This window comes from Benincasa hispida, chromosome 8 (assembly GCF_027475165.1).
Source record: "Benincasa hispida cultivar pf3 chromosome 8, pf3_genome.v1.1, whole genome shotgun sequence".
Classification (NCBI taxonomy): Eukaryota; Viridiplantae; Streptophyta; class Magnoliopsida; order Cucurbitales; family Cucurbitaceae; genus Benincasa; species Benincasa hispida.
Window position 1 is genome coordinate 20,528,286 of NC_143485.1, and position 21,296 is coordinate 20,549,581.

At 34.7% G+C, this 21,296-nt stretch overlaps 1 pseudogene; it reads left to right on the forward strand.

Moving 5' to 3' along the window:
• Nucleotides 1-1,950: 1,950 nt before the first annotated feature.
• Nucleotides 1,951-20,244, forward strand: LOC150034426 (uncharacterized; annotated as a pseudogene).
• The last annotated feature ends 1,052 nt before the right edge of the window (nt 20,245-21,296 follow it).

Consider the following 21,296-nt stretch of genomic DNA (forward strand, 5'->3'; position numbering starts at 1 on the left):
AAAGAAAAAAAAATTGGGTTTGGACCAAGACACGATCATGATAGGCCAAGCGAGAGGAGTTAAATCTTTGATTCTCAGATCTTTTCTCTTCTCATTCCAACTTCTTGATCGGTCTTGGCCTTAGAAGCTGAGGAGCTCAACTTTTGCATAAGGCATGCTCAACATATCCTAGAGTCCAAGAATCCTACATAAGAATTGTTGGGATTGGTGTTCTAAATCTCTTTGTTCTTGTAGTTTGTAACTTGTATAATCAAATTGTTAGTAATAAAATAAAAGTTATTTTATTTGTGCATTAACTCAATCCAATAAACTAAGATCCAAGGTTATTTTGTGGAACTTAAACATATATGTAGTTGACATACAGGTAGATCATGTTTAAATAGTAACTTAAATGGTATGTATTATATGTATAAGGTTGGGTGCCTTATTCTGGTGACACTACAAATACGACCCATTTTGTAATTGTTACAATTATTGTAAAGTGTTACAAATGATTTGATCTTAATCGTTCATGTGGAGACATATGAGTGAGAGTATCCCATACAAAGAGTTTGTATAAGATTGGACCGCAAAATGATTAGTGTCTCTTTATAATACCGTTACACGAAGAGATTGACATTTCATTAGGATGACCATAGGTGACTCAACCTTAATCTTGAGTGAGTTGTAGACTCCTATCTACCACTTTGGGATTTGTTTGAGTAGAGAGCTGGGAACATAGATAAAAAATATGGAAGTCACTCCTTCCCAGTTCTAGGGTAAGTAAATGAATTTCTCCCTTAAGGCTGATTCTAGGTCTTGAACAATGAGGGCCTTCACTCTCTCACTGGCCAGAGAGGGATCTAGTTTATAGTTTGACTATAACTAATTATTCATTAGAGGGATCAGTGGTACTTAAGAAGTTAGATGTAACTATAGAGGTAAAACAGTAATGTAAGCCAACTGTACTTACGAGCAATTTGTGAATGATTGACTTACTGTTGATTGGTTATATCCATGGACACAAAATATATCTACAATGCAAAGAGTAAAACTGTCAGTATTTAGTGGAGTTGACCAGTAGTTAATGAATGTTTGTTAATTAAGTAATCTCGTATTATTGGAGTTTTTATTTTATAGGTCCATAAGGCCCCTTGCTAGGCCACTAAAGATAAAACAAGGGATAGTTGTTTCTTCAATAATTTGAATAATTCAAATTATTTGAAGGAATTAAAGGTGTTAATTATATTAATTTGATTAATATAAATTACAATGTATGTTGAGGCATTATAATATATAGTTAATTATAAATATAATTTATAATTCGAACTATATGTGAGATATAAATATTTGAATAAGATTCCAATATTATTTATATGAAGTAGATTCATATAAATACTATAGGTCAAAATTAATGTATGATTCATATTAAAAATATAGGTTATAAAAGAAAATTGTATCTAAATATGATTAAGTTGCATAATATATAGTTGATTAATTAAAGTTTAATTATATATATATATTGATACCACTCTATCAATGACAGAGTGGTATCAGAGCTGACGTGTGGTCATGGTCGCACTCATAGTGTTCGCCAAGCGCTCCATCGTATGGGCGGGTTCGTGAAAAAGTATGTGAATGAGGAAGTGCGCTTGGCCAACGCACGCTGCCTCGCACATGAGAGATAGGTGTCTGCCAAGCATTGGTCTTCCCCGAGGATGAAGACCTTTATGGGAGTATGCAAGGAGCAGCTGCACCATATGACGATCCTAGGGGCGAGTTTGCACTCCTCCTTGCAACGAGGACGTTGTGAAATTGAGTGGGGGAGAATGTCACGGATCAAAGATCGTGACAGTCATGGCGAGACACGAGTTGGCTGACTAGTCCCAAAGTTACATTCATTGGGGCATGCGGGATAGCGAACAAGCGGAGTACGTGCCACAAGCATGTGCCTACTCCTGAGGGATCTTGATGGATAGGTGTATTGCCTTGGCACCACACTGGTCGGGAGCTATTCCCGCTACCCTGATGAGCCCATGGGAGGTGAAACCAGTCCAACTCGAGGGTGTCATACATGGCTTACCTCGGTATTGGGACAACCAAGGTGCCACACGGAGACGTCGCGTGCACAAGAACTCCGACCCTGTGACAGAGGATATATATATATATATATATAATATTTATTAATTGAATATAATATTAATCACTCCCCGATTCAAGGGACTTATTTTATTTTTTGTTGAGATTGATGCCCTAAATCTTGTAGGTGTTAGATTTTATGTCCTAAAACTCGTGGTTTGTAAACAATAAAACTTATTCTGAAAATTCAATAAGTTGTTATTAAATATATATATTGCTTATTTTGTTTTAGAAATCCAATAAATTAAAAGATCCATGACTATTACATGAGTACTTGAACTTTATGTGGAGACATAAATGTGGATCAGGTTCAAGTAAATAGTCAAAATGATCTATAGTATATGAATGAGGTTGGGTGCCTTATTCTAGTAATACTATTGGATGCGGCTCACTCTGTAGTTGTAACAAAGAGTTGTAAGTGCTACAGACAATGTGATCTTAATTCGTACATGTTATAACATAAGGAGTGGGGGCGTCCTGTGCAATGAGTTTGTATAAGATCGGACCACGAAATAAGTCACTTTTACTTTATAACATTGTTTACTGTTTAAGACTGATTATTTCAAAACGATGACCTAGGTAACTTGACCTTAATCCTGAGCTAACTATGAACTCCTGTTTATTTGGGATTATCCATAGATTTTCATAAGTGAGGGTTGGCTCAGCAGCGTTGGCTCAATAAACCTCCATTTCAGGGGTAAGACCGGGTAAATCGCTGGGGACATAGGGTGCAAGATGGAATTCACTTCTACCCGAGAGGTTGTTCCCTTAAGTGCTGACTCCGGGTCTTGAACAAGGGACCCCACCCTCTCATTGGCCCGAGAAGGACTCGGTTTGTTGATCGGATCACAAATAAGTTGTTCATTAGAGGATCATTGGGACTTAAGAAACAAGAGGTAATCTTGGGGTACAATAGACATTTGACCCAGTCGTTATTGTGAACAACCTGTGAAGGGTTAACTTACTAATCACGGTTATATCGAGTGGACATAATATATCTACAGTGAGGGGAGTGCAACTATGGGCTTTAGTAGAGTAACCTATTAGTTAACATATGGTGATTAATATGGTGTAAAGAGTTTAGCCAATTAATCTCGGACCGTTGGAGTCCATGATCTGTAGGTCCACAAGGTCCCCCTACTAGCTCATAAATGGATTAGTTTTAGAGTGATAAGTTAATTTGAAACGTTCAAATTAGAATTAAGGGAATTAGTAATTATATGAGATATAATTTCGCGTTTAATTTTAGAATTAAACAAAATTGGAGAATTAATATTTAAATATGATTTAAAAATTAAATTCACAAAGGTGGAATTTTGTGTAAAATTAATTTAATATTTGATATTAAATTAATTAGAATTAATTAAATTGTTTAATTAATTATTTATTATTAATTAGAAAATTAATTTATGAAATTAATTTTATAAAATTAATAAAGTTTTTCAATTTTGAAAATCAAATTGATTTTATAAATGAAAATTGAAATTGGAAAAACACATAATTGGAAATGTTGGATTTCTCCACTATCAACCAAGTAGCTCACTTAACATCCACTTGACTCTAGCTTCAATACTCCAAGCATGAGCTGTATCTCATGCAGCCTTCTTATTTGCATGAATGTTCTGCAATAAATAGAGAAAATGGAAGTGGAATTGAGGCATGCATCAATTGAATTTTTATAGAAAAATTTCAGTTGAAGAAGGTGTTTTTCAAGTGGGTGCAACAGTGAGTTCTTCTCCAAATTCCCTTCATTCAAGCTTATCTTGAGTCTCACAACTCAATCTAAAGCTCCAAGAGAATAGTAGGGAAGATCTTGAGGTGGTTCACAACAAGTTTTGGAGAAGATTTGCAGTTGAATTCGTGATTGAAAGAGGTTCTATAAAGGTATTACTTGAAACCCTCTTATTATTGTATGATTATGTTTTATTTATGGCCAAAATTAAAGAATTATAATGCTTATTGATCCTTGTTGTTTCCGTTGCATGCTGATATACTCCTGCAGTAGGGTCCTATAGTTTGTAAATGTATTGAACAAACTCATTATCTATTTAATAAAATATATGATATTTTATTCCATACTTTTGTTGCATTAACCACAAACCAATAAACTAACATCCAAGGTTATCTTGTAACTTAAACAAGTATGTAGAGACATACAGGTAGATCATGTTTAAGCAATAACCTAAATGGTCTATAGTAGATGGATAAGGCTGGATACCTTATCCTGGTGACACTACGAGTATGGCCCGCTTTGTAGGTGTTACGATTGTTGTAAAATGCTACAAATGATCTGATCCTGATCATTTATGTATAGACATGTGAGCGAGGATATTCTATACAAAGGAGTTTGTATAAGACCGGACCATGAAATGTTTAGTCTCATTATATAACACCATTCAAAATAGAGACTTACATTTCACCAGGATGACCATAGGTAATATGACCTGAATCCTAAGTGAGTTTTGAATTTCTACCTATGAAGGCAGTCCTTTGATTTGTATGGGTGAGAATGGCTAGATCACCGACTCAACAAGCCTACCATTTTGGGGATTCATCTGATTGGGGAGTTGGGAACACAGACACAAGAAGGAATTCACTCCTTCCTAGAGGTTGAGATAAGTAGATAAATTGCTCCCTCAATGACTGATTCTGGGGCTTGAACAATGTGGTACTACATCCTCTCCTGGCCCGAGAGGGGTTGAGTCGTAGTTGGACTATGATATATTGTTCATTAGAGGAGTCAGTGATACTTAAGGAGTTAGATGTAACTACAGGGGCAAAACGATAATTTTGGCCTAACTATACTTACGAGTAATTTGTGAAGGGTCATCATACTGTTGATTGCTTATAATGGACACAAAAATACATCTGTAGTGCGAAGAGTGCAACTATCAGTTTTTATTGGAGTGCCCGATAGTTAACGGATGATGAATAATTTAATTAAAGAGTTTGATTAATTATTCATGTACTATCGGAGCTTCAAACTACAAGTGCATGTGGTCCCCTTGGTAGCTCAATAGGATTAATTGAGAATCAGTTTTTAGATTAATTTGAATTTATCAAATTAATAAAGGGATTTAATTATGTATGTATAATTATGTTATTTTAATTATATGTGATATAATTATTATAATGTATTTGATACATTATAGCCTAATTGAGAGGATATAAATATTTGAATAAGATTCAAATATTATTAATATGAATTAGATTCATAATTTTTAAATTTAATATAAATGTGATTTATATTAAAGACCACATAAAAGAGAAAAAAAACTATAGGTTATATTATATGTGATACAATATTAAAACTATAGATTATAGGTTATATTTGATATAACATATAATTTAATATACATATAATATGATAAGTTAGTTATCATATTTATATTTATATTAAATATAATTTTTATTTTATTTTAAATAAAAATGATGGAGGGAGTTACAACTCTCTCCTCCTCTTTTCTTACGTGGGTGGTTGTGGTTTATGATTTTTTTTGAAAGATAGGAGAGTGTCTCATTCTTCAACAATCTGATCATCGAATTGGAGAGATTGGGAAAAACAGTTGAAGAGTTCTTTGTGTGAGTTTGAGTTGTTGGTGAACAATTTCAAACTTTCCTCCTTACTACTAAAATTCCCTCATTCCAAAATAGCCAGAGTCCACCACTCCTGGGTTCTCTACCTGAGAATACCAAGGAAGCCTTTGTGGTAGTGTTTGTGCTCTTGATCGAAGTTTTCTTGAAGAGAGTCTTCAAGACGTTCATGTGTTGTTGGAGGGATTATTGAAGAAAAGTCTTCAAAGGTAAGGTCTCTAAAACCTTTTTAATAGCATATTATAATTTATATAAATACATATCTAGTTCTTTATTTACAGTAAAATTTACGTTCAATGAAAAATGGATTTAGGACGATCTTTCTTCCACTCACAGTTCCCTTCAGTTTGGGATCCTTTAATTGGTATCAGAGCCAGGTTGTTGCTTTATTGATCCCAAATTTCACATTTTTTTTATTGAATCGATTTTTCAGTGATGGTGGGTTTTACTCTTTTTGCATTTTGTTTAAAGTTTATGCGATGTATAGTTTTGAATGTGGTTTTGTCGATGGATGTTTCAGGATAGGTTACTTAGTTTTAAGGCTTAATTTCGTTTACAAATTTGGTTTGTAAAGGCCCCTATTTTGGGCATAATTTTTTGCTATAGAGTCTGTAATTCATTGTTTTGAGTCACTCGTGCTGTTCCTGGGGAGCTTCAAAGAAGAAAAGAAGAAGACGAAATAGTTCTACAAGATCGTGTAGATGCAGCTACACAATCGTGTAACTTTTGCTAAATGATCATGTAGCATTTGCTAAACGATCGTGTGACTAATACAACAAGATCGTGTAGGTTTTGCTACATGATCACGTAACATTTGCTATAAGATCGCACAACAAGTTTGCTACATAATCACTATAGGGAATTTTTTTTTAATGTGGTTTGGTTCGAGCGGTTCAAGGCCTGGTTCACCTCCTTAGAACTGGATGACTCTTTCTCATGTAATAGTTAGCCTTTTAAATTTTCTTTTAGGTATCCTATCTTGGTCCATCAACTTTTTATATTAAATACACATATGATGTATGTTTTATTAATATTATATGTTATATTGTATGTCATATAGATTTATAATCCCACCATAGGTTATGCATTTATATTCATACATCATTTTATATTATAAGTGTTGTAATATATATGAATATGTATGATTTAAATTCTATAGTATGCTCATGCATCATATAGTATAAATGTTATAGTATATGTATGCATGCATTATAGCATTTCCATGCATCATTTATATTATAATTGTTATAATATATGGTTGAATGAATGTATGGAAGTATGCTATAGTTTGATTCATTACCTAGTTATATAATTGTTATATATATTAGTAATGAATGGAGATTGCATGAAACATGACATTACCTTAGGTTAATTTATAAACGTCTAAAGTATGTCAAGCATGCAATGAATGTTTTAATTGTTTTATTTATTTATAATCGTTATAACTAAATGAAATTAAAATTAAAATCAATAATTAAGAGTTGCATGCAAACCTTAGGCTATAATCATTTTTTAAAATTGTTTTAAAATATGATTGAGATAGACCTAAGATTACATTTCTAATGAGATTAGAAATCTTTGTTTAATCTTTTAATCGGTTAAATATGATTAAATTGATTCTTAATAAAAGATTAAATATGTAACAAATGTATCTATAAAGGACCTTTTGTCTAAGACGGGTTTTGGCTAGGCTTGGGTACTTAAGTTGATGGAAACGTCACAACCCTACTTGGGAACCTACTTGGAAAGGTGAATTAAATTGATTTGTTACATGCATGCAAGTTTGATCAAAGTCTATTAAAGAGTTTAATGAGACTTCAATCAAAATTGTTTAATCATCAAAGACAAGCGTTATTTTTTAGCAAATTAAACAAACACTTAGATAAAACCAATAACCAGATTTTTCCTTAGTTAATTAACCCTAGATAAAACACTCAGTGGGAGGAAAATGGAGTGTATGATACTTCATGCTATTCTCTACACATTTCACCCTATAAATTCACACCGTGAGATATACACTCGGCCTTGAGGCACCATGGGTGTCCCCCTACAGGTGGCATTTGGGTATGTCAATAAAAAGATAAATGGAGAGAGTGTTTATAGTAAGTGGGAGCGGGACGTGTGACAACACATCCCTCAGTCTCTCTCATTAGGTTAAATAAAGTTTCATGCATCGCCTCGTAGCATCGTGGTTGTCCTCCTAAAGGATGAAAATATTGCATGACGCTTTATTCATTCTCCAGAAATGGATGGGTTTGCTTTAATTTCATGTCTCAATCATTTTTTTTTCCTACGGTTGGCTCATTGAGGCAGAACTCTAGAACCTAAATTGTGGGGTTACACTTACACAAAATTGTTAAAGATGTTAACAAATTCTGGGTCGAACAATGGTGACTATTAGTTATAGTGACAAGGTGTTTGTTTCTGTCTAATGGTTGAGAATATCTCATTTCGGTGAAGGGGCACTTAATCACCCTACGGTGAATTTTTTCATGCCTCATTGAAACATCATTGTAAAATGGATGTAACTTAGGGTACACTAGACTATTTTGCTAAAAATTTGATTGGTTGTCTTAAATGGTTTAATACAAGTAGACTAAATGTAAGTAATTTGTTCTTTTTTAGCAAATTCTTTAACATGGCTACTGCTACTTTAAGTTTACTCGCCACGAATAAGTTAAAGGGAGAGAATTACGCCAGTTGGAAAAATACAATCAACACAATATTGATCATCGATGAGCTTCATTTTGTCCTGATGGAGGTGTCTTAGGACACTATTCCTTGGACAATGTAACTCCGTGCCTGAAAGGCAATAGGTCCCTCTTGAAGTTTTGCATTGAATGTTTGATCAACATCTTGTCAATATACGATGCCTGAGACAATGCTAGCGTTTTTTTCTTTCGAAATTGAGAGATCTGAATACCAAGAACAAACTGAGTCTCTCCTAAATCTTTCATTTGGAATTGGGTAGTTAGCCAGTTCTTAATTGTAGTCAGTAAGCCTACGTCATTCCAATGAGTAGGATATTATCTACATATAACACTAGGAAAACTACTGAATTGTTGATGATCTTCTTGTATACACAAGGCTCATCAACATTCTGATCAAAGCCATAAGGTTTGATCGCAGTATCAAACCTTATATTCCAAGATCGAGATGTTTTTTTTAGTCCATAAATGGACCGATTCAGCTTGCAAACTTTTTGCTCTTGACCTCGGACTATGAATCCCTCGGTCTGCACCATATAAATGGTCTCCTCAAGATTACTATTCAGAAAAGTAGTATTGACATCTATTTGCCATACCTCATAGTCATAATATGAGACAATGGATAGGAGGATCCGGATAGACTTTAGCATGGCAACAGGCGAGAAAGTCTCCTCATAATCGACTCTCTCTACCTGGGTATAACCCTCTGCCACCAACCTAGCCTTAAAGGTTTGCACCTTCCCGTCAGCACCCTGTTTCCTCTTGTAGATCTATATACAACCTATAGGTTTAACCCCATCAGGTTGATCTATAAGATCCCATACTGAATTGAAGTATATAGACCCCATTTCGAGATCCATGGCTTTGATCTATTCACCTTTGTCAATATCCTTCTTACCTTCTTATATGACAGTGGATCCTTAATCTCGCCATTAGCTACCATAGCTAAAATTTTAGTTAAATCCATATAGCGAATAGGTGGGTTCGCAACCCTCCCACTACGTCGAGGTTCCCTCAACACTTGAGGTGGATTTGACCTACTAGGTTAACCTACGTCAATACCTCTTGTTGAAGATTCGGTAGTGTTTTAGCTCATTTAACACGATTTTGCTTCTAGGTTTGTTCTCCCTTATATGATCCTCCTCAAGAAAAGTAACATTTGTCAATACAAATACTTTGTTTTCTTTAGGATCATAAAAATAACCTCATCTCGTTTCTTTGAGGTAGTCTATAAATAGGCATAACCTCGAACGTGGTTCCAGTTTCTTAGAATTAGCCTCAAGCACATGTGCTAGGCAACCGTAGATACGAAAATGACCTAGTTTTACGACCATTCCATAACTCAAAAGGTGTTCTAGTAACACTCTTTGAGGGAACACAGTTCAGGATATAAGTGGCAGTCTCTACTGCAAAACCCCAAAATGAGTCAGGTAAGGAAGCGTAACTCATCATCGACCGATCCATACCCAACAAAGTTCGATTTCTCCTCTCTGATACACTATTCTGTTAAGGTGTACCAGATGCTGAGAATTGGAAAATTATTCCATGTTCTATCATATATCTATGGAATTCTAAATTAAAAAACTCTCCACCTCGATCAGATTGAAGTGCCTTAATCATTTTATTTAATGCGTTTTCAACTTCAGCCTTGAACTCTTTGAACTTTTCAAAGGACTCAGACTTATGTTTCATTAAATAAACATACCCATAACTTGAATAATAATAAATGAAAGTGATGAAGTATTCATAACCTCCCCTGGCTCGAACATTCATCGAACCACAAAGGTCTAAATGCACCAACTCTAGAGGCTCTTTCGCCTTATAACCTTTTTCAGTAAAAGGTCTTTTAGTCATTCTGCCTTCAAGGTATGACTTGCACACAGGCAAAGAATTTTCTTCTAACTCGCTTAGAAGTCCATTCTTCACCAATCTTTCAACCTTATTGAGATTAATGTGCCTTAAACATAGGTGCAAAAGTTGGGCATTTTCTTTAGGAGAAATTTTAAGTAGCTTATTTTGAGTTACGAAAGATTTAAACATCTCTATGTTATGGAGAGCATTTGTTGCTAACGGCCTTAGCACATACAAATTATTTTCCAGTTGAATCGAACATATATCAACATCATTTTTCAAAATAAACACTTTATTAATAGAAAAATTCAGTTGATAATTACATTCAGCAAAGACTTTACAGAAATTAAGTTTCTCTTTAACTTGGAAACTACATATACATCATTCAGAATGATAAACCTATTCTGTAAAGTCAACCGGAGACCTTCCACTACCACAGCTGAGACAACGTGCCCGGTTGCATCGTCATCTCACCAGCACCAAGTTGCCGTTAGGAACTAATTTCCTGAAATGAAGAACAAACTATTGGGGTTGATGCCCTATAAATACATTTTGTACGAACGCTTGTGATGTATAGTATATGATATTTACTTCACTACTTGACTTTGCACTTTGGATGTTTTATTTTCTTTACCACAAACCAATAAACTAAAATCCCTGGTTGTCTTTATGTAACTTAAGCATGTATGTCGTGACATACAAGTGGATCATGTCTTAAGTGATAACCAAAATGATCTGTACTATATGGATACAGGAGGGAAACTTTATCCTGGTAACGCTACGGATGCAGCCTGCTAGTGTTGTGACTTGTCACAGATGGTCTGATCCTGATCATTTATGTAGAGGACATGCGAGTGGGGGCATCCTATACAAAGAGTTTGTATAAGACCTGACCACGAAGTGTTAATGTCTTGTCATATAACCCCGTTCATGATAGAGACTTCACTTCACTAGGATGACCATAGGTAACATGACCTCAATCCTAAGTGAGTTGGGAACTCCTACCATTGAGAACGGTCCTTTGATTTGCTTGGGTGCGAGTGGCCAGAGCACCAACATAAACCTACCACTTTGGGGATTCATTAGATTTGGGAGTTGGGAACTCAACTACACAAGATGGAGTTCACTTCTTTCCCGAAGCAGGGGTAAGTAGATAGATTGCTCCCTTTAGGGTTGATCATGGGGCTTGAACAATGTGGCACCACACACCTTCTCATGGCCCTAGAGGTGTTCACACATAGTAGGGCTATGTTGTATTGTTTATTAGAAGAATCAGTGGTACTTAAGGAGTAAGATGTAACTATAGGGGCAAAACAATAAATTGGCCCAGTTGTACTTACGAGTATTTGTGAAAGGTCATCGTACTTATGATTGGTTATATCCAATGGACATAGAAATATATCTATGGTAAGAAGAGTTCAGCTGTCGGTCTTTAATGGAATGCTTGGCAGTTAACGGATGGTGGATATCGTGGCTAAAGAGTTCAGTCAATTATTCAGTATCATTGGATCTTCGAGCCATAGGTCCATAAAGTTCCATTGGTAGCTTGGATACAAGTTGAGAATCAATTTTTGGGTCAGTTTGAAATGTTCAAATTGACAAGAAGGAGTTCGATTATATATGATATTATTGAACTAGTTAATTATATATGATATAATTAACTTTATGTATAAGATACATTAATTAGGAGAAAATTGGATATAAATATGATTTATATGTAGTGGAGGAAAAATACTATGGTTAATATCTGATATTAAAACATAGGTTATGAATATAATATGATTGTATTTATTATTTATTAATTGGACAGTTATGGGATAATTGGCCAGCGTCTCTTCTGTTTTCATAATGAATGAGTAAGATGAAGAATCGTTTTGAGACGCTTAAATAGCTCACGGTGTGTTGCGATTCAAGAGGAGTCATCGCTTAGTAAATCAGAGCCTATACATAGTGTTGTTTACTGAACGATCGCTTACACCCGCGTGCGCTATTTACTAAACGATCGCTTATCTTTTACTAAACGATCATTTAGCGCCCGAGCTTTACTAAATGATTGTATAGTCAATCACTTAGCTTTTTCTACACGATCGTATAGACGATCGCTTACTTTTCCTACATGATCGTATACTTTACCTAAACGATCAAGCATTTTGTCTATACGATAGATGAGTCTTTCTCCCACTTGCTTGATCGTTGTATATGATCTCTTTTCCTCCTCCCCTCTACCAAATCCGAACAAAGTCCACCCTTTGTATTCTCATTCTGAGAAGACTAAGGGCTCCAGTGGTAGTGTCATCCCCGTTTCCTTGTCTTTGTGTGAAGTTTTTCGTTTAGACGACCGGGGTATTGCTGGACGATTACTTGCTGGTCTAGTAAGAGTGAGAGGTTGTTCATAGAGAGAGCAATATTTCAAGTGAAGAAAAGTCTTCAACTGGTATATTCTCTCGGTCTCTTATTTATTTATCCTTTAAGCATGCCAGTAATTTAGCGTTGTGAATACATATCTGTATGTTTAAATGTATATGTGGAAATTCTATCATAATGAATTGGAAAGATCCGCTTCTGCTCATAGGTACTCTTGTATAAGAGTTCCTTCACAAACATGGTTAGTGGCCCCAGAGTTAATAATCCAAGCAGAATCATCATTCTTCACTAAACAAGTTTCCAAAACTAGTAAATCGCATTTACCTTGTTTGGCCTTCTTCTTCTCAGCCAAATATTTCAGTCAGTTCTACTTCCAATGACCGTCATGGTTGCAATGGAAATATTTTGCCTTGTCAACCCTCACTGGTTGCCTACCCCTTGGAGCAACAAGTTGTGGGTTAGCAAGCTTCTTCCCCTTACCACCTTTCTTCTTCTTCCACTTTCTTGTGCCAGAGGAAGAAAGTGTAGATTTAGTTCCAAAGGTCGAACACTTGTGGAACGTTTTGGAAGATGAGGCAACCAACCTTCTTCTCCCTGCTTTTCAGCAAAGATTAAAAAGTCCGCAACTCATTGAGTAGAGTTGTAAGGTTGTTATCAACCCTGTTCAAAACAGCGTTGCTTACAAAGTGAATGAAGCTTTATGGTAACAACTCCAGACTAGTGCTAACTTGGCTGGGCTCATCGATGTTTGACCCGTTCATCTTCACCATGTTGAAAAAATGTTCTCGAACAGATGTTCCTTCCTTCATGCATGAATTGAAGATGTACTTCAGAGCATCGAGCCTGAGTTGTGCGAACGGTTGTCCGAACATTCCCTTTATGGACTCCATGATCTTGTATGCAATGATCATGGGCTCATGCTTCTTTGCTAAAACATCGTTAAGGCTAGCCAAGATATACACTCGGGCCTTTTCATTCGCCCGTGTCCAATGCTCATATGTGTTTCAAATGTTTCAAGCAGTGTTATGAGGTGGAATAGGAGGACACTCCTCCATAAAGACGAATCTCAAGTCATCAATGATTAGTATCGTGTTAATAGTGTTTTTCCAATTAGCGTAATTCTCGCCAGTTAGTTTATCGGCGGCAAGTAATGAAAGAGTAGAGGTAGGCATATTAAAATTGTTGAAAAATGAACAAACTTAATAGGTGTACTTGTATTAAACCACTTTTAAAAAGCAATTAAGTTGTAGCAAAATAGTTTTATTGTACACTAAGTGACATCTATTTTGCAATGATGCTCTAGTGAGGCAGGAAAAAAGTCACCATAGGGTGATCAAGTGCCCCTTCACTGGAATGAGACAATCCCAACTATCAGATAGAAACAACTCCTTGTAACTGAATCTAACAGTCACCATTGTTTGGTCCAGAATTTTTTAACATCCTTAACAATTATGTGTAAGTGTAACCCCTCATTTTAAGCCTTAGAGCCCCACCCTAATGAGCCAACCTTAGGAAAAAGTCGATTAGGACAAGACTTGTGCAAATACAACCATCTTTTAGGGGACACTCCTAGGGTGCCTCGAGGCGATGCACGAAAACGTTATCCAACCTAATGAAAGAGACCGTGGGATATGTTGTCACACGTCCCCCTGAACTTACTATGAACATTCTCTCCATTCACCTTGTTATTGACCTACCAAAATGCCACCCGTAGGGGGACACTCCAGAGGTGCCTCGAAGTCGAGGATAAATCTCACGGTGTGAACTTTTTAGGGAGAAATGTGTAGAAGTAAAGTGAAGTATCATATATCTCAATTACCTCCCACTGAATGTTCTACCTAGGGTTCATTAACTTAAAAAATCCGGCTACTGATTTTAACTAAGTGATTTGTTTAATTTGCTAAAAAACAACACTTGCTTTTGATGATTAAACAAGTTTGATTCAAGTCTTATTAAACACTTTAACCAATTTTCATCAAATTTTCATGCATGTAACAAATCTATATAATTCACCTTTCCAGATAGGTTCTCAAGTAAGGGTGCGACGTTTCCATCGACTTAAGTATCCTAGCCTAGCCAGAATCAACCTTAGCCAAAAGGTCCCTTATAGATACATTTGTTACATATTTAATCTTTTATTAGTCAATTTAATAATATTAAACCGAATTAAAAGATTAAACTTAGATTTCTAATCTCATTAGAAATATGATCTTAGGTCTATCTCAATCAAATTTTAAAATATTTTTAAGAGATGATGAAAGCCTAAGGTGTGCACGCAACTCTTTATTATTGATTTTAATTCTAATTTCATTAATTATAACCTTTATAGAAAATGAAACAATTAAAACCATTCCACATTGCTTAGCTAGACATGCATAGGGTATTTATAACATTTATAAACAAACATAAGTGTCATACTTCATGCAATGTTTATTCATTACTAATATATAACTTTTATATAATAAAGTAATGAACTAAGCATACATTCCATGCTAACATACAACCTTATGATATAACACTTATAATATAAATGATTCATGGATATGCTATAATGCATGCATATATTATAACTCTTATATTATATGATGCATGAGCATGCTTAATGTAATTTAATCATGCATACTAATATATTATAATTCTTATATTATAAACATGATGCATGAAAAAAATGCATAACCTATGGTGGGTTTTAAAACTATATGACATATATTATGGGATACAAGATAAACATACATCACATGCATATTTAATAAAAGTTGATGGATCGGGATAGTTTATCTCAAAACCAAAAAGGAAATGTTAAACTATTACAAAAGTTTGAGTCAACCGGTTTGAATAGGTGAACTGAGTCTTGAAACGCCCGCCTTGAAGCCTCATCACTTGATCGTGTAGTAGTCCTTTTGATCGTCGAGTAACGAGTGTCGAATATAAACGATAGTGTAGCAACGATCGCGTAGCTTAAGACTATGCGATGAGCATGAAAGTCCACGTGATTGTGCAACACGCTTTGAGTAATGCATGCCATGCGATCGTGTAGCTAACGACTATGCGATGAGCATGATAGTCTACACGATTGAATAACAAGCGCCGAGTATCATATACGATGTGATCGTGTAGTTACTGACTATGCGATGAGCATGATAGCCTACACGATCGTTTAGCACGCATGCCTTGCGTCGAGTATCAAATACCGCGCGATCGTTTACCCTCGAGCATCTATGCGATCATGCAGCCAACCCAACATGATCGAGTAAACATTTTATAGGATCGCATAGCATTAGCTATGCGATCATTTAGAAAATGCTACACAATCAAGTATAACAATTCTACACGAATGCATAATCAAAACTAAACAATCATCTAGCTTAAGCTACACGATGCGACCACCGTTTCGTCTCCATCGAAGCGAACTACAACTTTTGCTTCTGAAGCTTCTTCATGAACGACTAAAAAACTTAAATGAATATAGACTTGATTGCAAGTAAATTATACCTAAAAAATGCAGGGGCCCTTACAATTAACTTTTGTAAAAGTAAACAGAAAGCATTAAAAGAAGACAACTATCCCGAAATTATCCATCAACAACATCCACAAACATTTAACAATTAAACGCATTGCAGAAACTTAAAACCCACCAAATTGTAAACAAAATTCAATACAACAAATGAAATTTGGAATCAGAACACAACCTGACAATGATATCAATTGAAGAAACTCTTTTTACAGAGAACCTTTGAGCGGAAGCAAATCGTCCAAATCCCATTTCAATTGAACTCTTACATTCACAGTTAGCAGAACAGATTATGCATAAAACTGAATTACAGCATGCTATTGAAATAAAAATAAAGTTTAGAGATTATACCTTTGAAGAACCGTTCTTCAAGTTAATTCTTCGATCGTACTCGTTCACGAACGCGTTGAACAAGTCACGAACACCCTCAAACAGCAGCAAACAACAACGCGATCCTCGAACTAAAAAGGGACACTATCACTTAGTGACCTTGGTATTCTTGGTGTGAGAATTCAAAAATGGTGGGCTCTGGCTAATTTTGGTTATAGGGGAGTTTGAAGTTGGAGGAGGAAGACGATCAAGTAGAAGCAAGGCTATCGTATAGCAAAGACTCTTGATCGTTTAGAGAAACGAGTCTATCGCATAAGCTCTCAACAATCATGTAATAACTCTCTTGAATAATAAAAAACCAATTTTTATTTTATCCCACTTTTGCCATAAAACCAAATAACTTCCCACTAAGGGTAGTTATGGAGAAAAAGGAATCATTATTAAATAATTAATAAATTATAAATAAATATGATAACTAACTTAGCATATTATATTTATAACCTATAGTTTTAATATTGCATCATTTACAATATATAAACCATAGTTCTTTTTTTCTATTTTATGGCATTTAATATAAATCATATTTATATTAAATTTAATAACTATGAATCTTATTCATAGAAAGTATATTTGAATCATATTCAAATATTTATTCCTTCAATTAAACAATAATGTATCAAATACATTATGTCAATTATATCATATATAATTGAATTAATTTAATTCTATCATTTATAATTAAATACCTTTTTATTAATTTGAACATTTCAAATTAACTCAAAAACTGATTCTCAACTTAAATCCATTGAGCTACCAAGGGGACCTTATGAATCTATAGCTTGAAGCCCCAACGGTACATGAATAACTGATTAAACTTTTTAATCACATTATTTACCATCCGTTAACTGTCAGACACTTTACTAAAGACCGACAACTGCACTCTTCGCACTACAGATATATTTCTGTATTCATTGATATAACCAATCAACAGTACGATAACCTTTCACAAATTGCTCGTAAGTACAGTTGGGCCAAATTACCGTTTTGCTCTTGTAGTTACATCTAACTTCTTAAGTATCACTGGTTCCTCTGATGAACAATAGATCATAATTCCACTATGACTAAACCCCTCTTGGGCCAAGAGAGGGTGTGGCGCCACATTATTCAAGACCTGGAATCAGTTCTTAAAGGAGCAATTTATCTACTTACCCTTGCTTCGAGGAAGGAGTGAATTTCATCTTGTGTAGCTGAGTTCCCAACTCCCCAATCGGACAAATCCCCAAAATGATAGGCTTATTGAGTCGATGATCTGGCCACTCTCGCCCATGCAAGTCAAATGACCGCCTTCATAGGCAGGAGTTCACAACCCTCTCAGGATTAAGGTCATGTTACCTATGGTCATCCTAGTAAAATGGAAGTCTCTATTATGAACGGCGTTATATAATGAGATTAAACATTTCGTTGTTCGGTCTTATACAAACTTCTTTGTATAGAATATCCCCGCTCGCATGTCTAATACATGAAAGATCAGGATTAGATTATTTGTAGTACTTTACAACATTTGTAACATCTACAAAGCGGGCCATACTCGTAGTGTCACTAGGATAAGGTACCCAGCCTTATCTATATACTACAGATTATTTAGGTTATCACTTAAATACGATCCACCTGTATGTCTCCACATACATGTTTAAGTTACAACGATAACCATGGAAGTTAATTTATTGGTTTGTGATTAATGCAATTAAAATATCATATATTTCATAAACAGAAGTGAATAAAATATCATTTATTATTAATCACATAAATGTTTTTGTTCATACAAGGTTTACAAACTATAGGACCCTACGAGATTTAGGGCATCAACCCCAACAGAAAGTAAGGTTCTAATTTCTTTTATATTTCCAGCTCTATATTTTAGTGACCACGTGATCATTAAATCATTAAACTTTATTTATTATATGAGTTTGTGTTAAAAATTATAAACTTCACTTTGTTGAGGTGTTTCGGCTTCAGTCAGTGCTTCGAGCCAAGTAGCTAACGATACCAAAATATAATTAGCTTCTTGTGAATGTTAAGTTCTTTAGTTAGTCATTGTTGTATTTTCGATTGGATTGATATAGATCTTTGTGAACGTTGTTTCTGAATTATCTCTTCATTTGAATCCAATGGCATTGCATGTTAACCATGAGTTTAATTTTTTTTTGGTCCTTGTTCTTTTTCTTTCAGTTTTCCTTGAACATAATAATTCACTTTGATTGTTAGCCTATCAAATAGCTAGTTTCTTGAAAGGAAAGTGTAAGTTAGGGAGATAAATTGAATGGTATTTAGTCCCTCTCCTGTATATTTTCTCCCTTTGATATATATATACAATAAATTCTATTATGTATGCTAGTAAATAGAAGTTATTAAGAAGGAAATAGCGACTCTACAAAATTTAATAGAAAACAGACTGTGTTCATGGGCTTGTACAATTAGGCTTATTTTGTCAAGTATTGAACCAAACTTAATTGTCTTAAAATATCATAAATACTATCAAATTTCTTCAAATGGTGCTCCAAATCCTCTAATTTATGTATATCATGATGGAGATCTTTAATTACTAAAGTTAACTATAATTTTGGCCTTTTAGTTTAATAGCACATATCTTTGTTTGACCTTTTCATCTACGATTGTGTATCCTCATCCAACAATTACATTTGGCATTCTTGTAGCAATAATTTGAAGAAGAACGTTTGAAAAAGATTCGATTCATTTGAATAGGTAAGAGAATGTCAAATTAACATGGAATTAATCAGAGATTAATATAGTTAGTTATATTAATTGGGAACTTGGATTTTTTTAATAGAGCCGACTAATGAATATCTGAGGGGAGCATGGAACTTCATCAAACAAGTAGAGAACATGTTGGGTCAGATAGACAAAATTTTGTGTCCATACAAGGCATGTAGGAACATGAATCATCAAACCTTTGATGTTGTCTATGAACATTTGGTTATCAAAGGTATGGATCGAGCTTATAGGATTTGGTATCATCATGGTGAAGAAGTACCTATAGAGTATATGTTTGATGGTCAATCCTTTTGTAGTACTTCTTTCATAAGCAACGAAAAAGTTGATGAACCATGTGTAAATAGTGATGGCAAGCAAAAGGTCGTAGACGCGAATACTTTTTTGTATCCTCATTGTACAAAATAAACAAAAATGTCAGTTGTGGTATCCTTAGATAAGATAAAGGCTACTAATGATTAGACCGATAAAAGTTTCACAAGCCTTTTAGAGTTATTGCATAATATGCTACCCCCTGACAATGTTATCCCAAAATCCATTTATGAAGTAAAGAAATTCTTAAAAGTATTTGATTTAGGATATGAAAAAATTTATGCTTGTACAAATGATTGTTGCATGTTTACGAAAGAGAATAAAGATTTAGAGAGTTGTCCAATTTGTGGGCATTCTCGATAGAAGGTGGATAAACATACCAAATAGATGAAACAGGGTGTTCCAACAAAAGTGTTGAGGTATTTTTCATTGATTCCAAGATTGAAATGAATGTTCCAAATGCAGGATGTAGCTGAATTACTAACGTGGCATATGAACCATAAAAGTAGTGATGGGCAGATGTGTCATCCAGTCGATTGCGTTTCATGGGACTCAATTGATGCAAAGTGGCCAAACTTTTCAAATGATTTACGAAACTTAAGATTTGGTCTTGCAACTGATGGTTTCAACCCATTTTCTAACCTTAGTAGTAGGTATAGTTGTTGACTAATTATGCTTGTGACATATAACCTACCTCCTTGGTTATGCATGTAGAAAAAAAATTTAATGCTAACATTACTGATTCCTGGTCCTAAACAGCCTGGCAATGACATTGACATTTATTTGCAACCATTAATTGATGACCTAAAATTGTTATGGAATGGAGTGGAAGTTTATGATGTAGTAAGCAAATCAAACTTCAATTTGAGAGTTGTGCTTATGTGGACGATCAATGACTTTCCTGCTTATGGAAATCTTGCTGGTTGCACAACAAAGGGCAAGACGGCATGTCCAATTTGTGGGGAGCACACACATTCCCAATGGTTACCAAAGTAAGAAATTAGTGTATATGGGTTATAGACGTTTTTTTGCCTTCATCTCATACATATAGAAGAAAGAAGTCATGGTTTGATGGCAAAGTTGAACAACAACAAGCTCCTAGGATTACAAATAAAAATGCAATTGATGCCCAACTCAAAGATTTCCAAAATTGTTTTGGAAAATTCGAGAAGAAAAAACAAAAGAGACAAAAAAAGAGTTGAATGGAATGTGGAAAAAATGATCAATTTTATTTGACTTACCATATTGGATTGTACATACATCTTTTTTACTAATGTCCTTTGGTTGGCTAGGCTTTGATGTACATTATGTTATGTACTGACAAGTTTCTTACTCTAATATAGGAACTTAAATTATGCCACAACTTGGATGTCATGCATGTTGAGAAAAATGTATGCGAGAGCATAATAGGCACATTGTTGGATATTAATGAAAAATCAAAAGATGGATACAATGCTCGAAAAGATCTGCAAGATATGAATATACGACACGACTTACACCCAAAAGAACGCGGGAATTGAGTATACCTTCCTCTAGCTTTACACATTTTATCCAAATAAGAGAAACAATTATTTTGCAAGAGATTACATGAGTTGAAATTACCTGATGGTTACAGTTCAAACATTTCATACTGTATTTCGGTAAGGAATACAAGGTAATAAGATTAAAATCTCATGATTATCTCATGTTAATGCAACAACTTTTACCAGTTGTCATTA